The sequence below is a fragment of the Triticum aestivum genome, chromosome 4D (genome assembly GCF_018294505.1).
Source record: "Triticum aestivum cultivar Chinese Spring chromosome 4D, IWGSC CS RefSeq v2.1, whole genome shotgun sequence".
NCBI lineage: Eukaryota > Viridiplantae > Streptophyta > Magnoliopsida > Poales > Poaceae > Triticum > Triticum aestivum.
In genome coordinates this window covers 59,145,759-59,150,908 of record NC_057805.1, presented here as the reverse complement: position 1 = coordinate 59,150,908, position 5,150 = coordinate 59,145,759, and the positions used below count along the sequence as shown (strand labels likewise).

Genomic DNA, 5,150 nt, shown 5'->3' with positions numbered 1-5,150 from the left:
CTTATTTTTAATAGAAGTTAAGGTTTACATAAAAAATTGGAACACTTCTTTAAGAATCTTAAACGTTTATGAAAATTAGAACATTTCTATAAAGAAACACATTTTTAACATATGTTTTTTCTTTAAAAAATGCTTGATTTTTTTATACATTTCTAAATGAATTTTCCGATCAGTACAACACTACCCATTTTCCGATCAATTGTTTCGTCCAAGCACCATCAGCTGCTCATTACGGAGAGTCGAAGAGCATTGAAGCAAAGCGGCAATAAGCTAACTCTTCGGCTGATCTCCAGCAACAGAGGCGGCAAGGTCAAGCCTGACAAACATGTCCTTCAGAGTGTATGACGTGTGTTGTTCCTGTGTGACGGCACGCCAAAGAGTTCCCTCCCATCTCGCCACTGGTGTCGTACATAGGGTGGCGGGAGGGCATCACGGCGAGCCACCGTGGTGGCCGGTGGCGACCTGGTTGCTGAGACACCAAAGTGCGTGTCAATTGTTAACGACGCCAAAGTGCCTGTCAATAAAATTTATTAGAAATACCAGTCTATATAGCTCAACATCAGGAGATGCAGGACCTCATCATATATTGGGTCTTTAATAACATAATCAAATACATGGTCAGAGTGTTCCCGATATTGATGGTTTTTGAAATCTGTTTCTGCTATTCTATAAGTTAGCCATGAACAAGGTTTGTTATTCTGTAAGTTAGCCATGAACCAGGTTTGCTATTCTATAAGTTAGCCATGAACAAGGTTTACACCATCTGTGAAATGACAGTAATTCTGGAAAATAAAAATAATAAGAGCACCACTACAGCTAGTAAGAAAATCATGACATGATATAGACGGAAAGAATCCTTAGTACAGCTGCAATTAAAGGGTTTGCTTTCAGTCAAGGAATATAGCATGACGTCAATAGCAAAACGTGATGATATTTGTGGAAATAAAATAACAAGAGCACTGCAACTGCTAGTAAAAGCAAATATTATCCAACATGATAATTTCAACCAGCACATCAGTTGATTTTTTAAGACGGAACTTTTATTTATCTTCACAAGTCATAGTTTTTCCAAAGATGATACTATTGCTATCTGGGCACATAGATCATGGTCAGTCAATGCATAATGTGCAAAAAGTCAAATAATTTAAGAAAACATTGAATACAGAAGTACACATAATAAATCAAAAAATTACCTTGTGGGAGATAAACAATATACAATTCTTTCGGAGCATCATGTAAACATAGAACTCTAGGCCAAATTACCGAAAAAGGGTTTCCCCCCGCTTTGTATTCCAAAGCAACCAACACCGAGTACAAAGATCGCTGTGGCGAGCAGCACAACACACCAAAAGAAAAGGAAGAAGAAACAAATGCCAACCACAGCAGCTCGGCAAAGCGCGGATGACCCGCCACCGCGGCGCCCACCGGATACAAACCACCACAGACCGAGGTTCCGAACCGCCGCGTACCAAGCAGCACCTCCAAGAAGGAATGCGACGCCGACGACGCTGCTACCCGGACGAGTCCTAGGGTTTCCCCTGGCACGCAGAGGGAGGTGGGGGTGAATACCACCGACACCCTCCAGGAAGGAATGGTTGCACCCGCAGGTGTCACCGCCTCGGGGCCGAAGCCGGCAGGGATTTCTCCCGCATTCCCAGACCCAACTGCCCAACCGGATGGAACCGACCCGCCAAACCGTCGCCCACCCCCATGCGCCAACGCAGTAGCGCCGCCACCAACGCCGCCTCACTACGAACACCACCACGAGGCCAAGAGGACCGGAGAAAAGCGCACCACGACGGGAGCCGCGACACCGACGCCGAGCGGGAGGGAACCACCTCCACCGCCGTCGTGCGGGAGGCCCATGCCTCCGGCACCGTCGCGGTAGCCGTCCGGACATGCCCGCGGGGCATGCTGGGCCACCCCTGGCCCAGCCAGGCCCGAAGCGGGCCCGTTAAGCCCCGCCGGCCACGATGTAGCACTCTAGGCCAAATTAACGCAAGCAAGAGATGCTTTCTATGAATTAGCATTGTGCTCGGGTCCCGTGGATGCTATATCATTAGAGAATAAAAACTCAAACAAATATAAACCTTGTTTCGTGGTTGATATGATCAACACCACAACAATAATGTACTGTACATAATTAGAAGTTTAAAAACATATCGAAATATATTACTTCATGGGAATCGTTTGGGTAAGATTTTGGGGAGAAATACCTTATAAAAATACGAAGATATGTTTTAGTTCTAATGAGAGGGAACAATCACCCTACCGCTTAGTTTGTTCAATGGATGTAAAAAATTAGTAAGCAGCAGAATCCTTGAAAATACTCTTCCAATGGATCGGCATGCGTAAGGCATACATATATTACAGCCTTGTCAGCAAATTGAGAAATATTGGGCATCGCAATTCCTATGAGCAGAATTGGAGTTTCTGGAAAAGAGATTTCTGAAATATTGAAGATGCATCTTTGCCAGAATGGCTAATCAACATGTTTATAAAATAGATTGAACAGTAACATAGTGGAAGTAAACCAAACCTTCTTATACTAACTATGTCAAGTTTCAGTGTTACATGAACACAACCCAACTACGGCGACTCTGTATTGTCTGTCAGGCGGTCAGAGACCACCCAATACAGCCTCGTTCCTAAAGTACGCCAATGGAATTGATTAAATTAACCTGTAAAAAAAAATCAGTACCTATGAGCATTAGAATATACTAAGTCATCACTACATGGAGCTAGAGCTGCAGTTTTTTTTAGATATGTACGTAAGTTAGTAGCTGATGTAATTCTAGCAGCACCTCAGTTGTCGCTGAGCTCCTCTGTACAACCTGAAACAAAGGAAATAAACTACAGGATGGAGGCTATAGAACATACGCTTGATGGAATTCCTCAAATTAAACTTTTGGGTTATGCTGCATAGAAACATCTCTTTCCGGTGCTTTCCTGGAACAGAAAGAAGAACAAACTATTATGATCGAGCAATTTGTTCCCTGATCCAGAAAGGAAAATAAGATAAGCATGCCAGCCACGAAATCTACGTTGGAAGTTGTGAGCGCGGCTTGTGAAGTGAGCAGGTTTGCATCAACAAGAGAAATAAGAGGAACCAGGTCAGTAATCTTAAATAGGGGACAGTGGACAACAAGAAATCGATCATCTCACCTTGACGGCTTCATCCAGCATGGTGAAGATTGGTAGCAGCTGCCTACGCAGCACTACTGCGCCACCAATGCGAACCGATCCTATTATGATCTAAATACAGTCGTTGCCCTGTACCTTCTTTAACCAAAAAAAATCCAGTCGCTGGCTCTGCACCTTCTTTCGTTGTTGCATGCCGTACCTCATCCTCTTCCCCGCATCCTGCAGTGGCGAGATCCGGGACTGATGGATGCAACGCTAGGAGCCGGTGTTGGCCAGATCCCGACGGCGGTGAGCCGAGGCTGCCTACGGGTGCCAGGAGGGAAGCCGTCCCCTGTTGCCGGTAGAAGATGAGGCGAGCTTTGGGGGCTGGGGCATTCAAGTTCCCGTCGATGGCCGCCGAGAGCCATCGGTGTCCTCCGCTCGCATCCGGCTGGAGCTCCTCTCTTCCTCTGCTTCGACGGCCAACCGCTGAGGCTCTCGTTTGCCACCGCCCGGCTTGGCGAGTTGCTGCCTAGGTCGCAGCACCGCTCCTACTTTCTCCCTTCTCCCCGAGCACAGTGGCCGGGCGTCGCGCGAGATGCAGCCGATCCTGCCGATCTCATCCGGATTCGGCGACGGCGGGGAGAGGACGAGCACCGGGGATAAGAAGATGTGGGCGCGGCGGCGGCGGCAGAGGAACCCTCGTCTTCTCGTGCGGGGCAACAATCATATGAAACGTTTTTTTTTTCACTTACGGTCCAGGTACGGTGGACTGCGGGTTGATTCCTACTAGTATGTACACACGTGCAATGCACGTCTTAACAATATTGTTCCTATGATTCTAGTAAAAGAAAAAAAAAACATATACTCCCTCCGTTCCTAAATATAAGTCTTTGTAGGGATTTCACTATGAACCACATACGGATGTATATAGATGCATTTAGAGTGTAGATTCACTCATTTTGCTCCGTATGTAGTCCATAGTGGAATCTCTACAAAGACTTATATTTAGGAACGGAGGGAGTAGTACTTTGCAATGAATTCAGAGCAAAAATAAATATTGTTGGTGTATGCATGCACAAATGAAGTAATCAAAAATTGGTAATTGGCATGATATGGCCTAATGACACCCAAAAATTTCCATAGGGAAAAAATTGAAGATTTACATGGTGGAACCCACTAATTATTTGCTTTTGTTTATCCTCCTAGACAATACATCTCTCGTACTCGGCCAAGGACGGAGCCAGTATTTAGATATGAGGAAGGCGAAAAGCCAATGTTCACAAAAGTTACGGAACATCAGGCTATGTTAGGTCTCACGATAGCATTGATGACAAATTATCAAAATATATTTCTAGAACTACAAAAGAATGTTACATTTCTGTTAACTTAAATTGAGCTCTAAAACCAGAAGTGTTGAACAAGTTGATAATGTGAACTTTACAACTATTTTTCTTTGCAATCATGTAATGTCAAAGAAAATTGTCTTCACTATATTTCAAAAATATGTCTTGAAGACAACTGGAAGAGAATTAAAGCAACTAACATTTATCATTAATGTTTTTTGCCACTGTCATTTGTACGGTGATTTATGCCATGAATTATAAAGTGGTGGTTTTCTGCTAATGAAAATTGGTATTGTGGTGGTCTTTACATTTCACTGGGGTGCAGCAAAAAAACGCCCTAAGTAGTCGAGTCGAACACGCACGTAGATCAATCAATCGATCAATTGTCTAAGGGGAAAACAATAGTTAGCCACACCTACATGTATGGGTCACTCGGCTTTGGTCTTCTGTATATTCGGTGTAGTTGGTTCCACGAATATATTTTTGTACGGACTAATGATGCAATTAGTTGCGGTCATTAGCCGTTGTACAGTATAGAACCTGCTAAAAATGTTCACTCGTCTCCGCCCCTGTCTCGGCTCTTTGCCTGATGCACTGGCACATGCAACATGGCGAGAAGAGAGGACGTGTGACGTGATTGTTCCAGAACCCAGAAGATGCAAGTGAAGAGAGGAGGTGTGA

The 5,150-nt window shown here is 44.5% G+C and overlaps 1 long non-coding RNA gene across 1 annotated transcript; it reads right to left on the bottom strand.

The window, feature by feature from the left end:
- Positions 1-2,436: 2,436 nt before the first annotated feature.
- LOC123096197 (uncharacterized) lies at positions 2,437-3,873 on the bottom strand. The gene is made up of 2 exons (XR_006446498.1): positions 2,772-3,873; positions 2,437-2,681 (listed from the first exon to the last, which is right to left on the bottom strand). It is a non-coding gene; the product is annotated as an uncharacterized lncRNA (long non-coding RNA).
- Between the last annotated feature and the right edge of the window lie 1,277 nt (positions 3,874-5,150).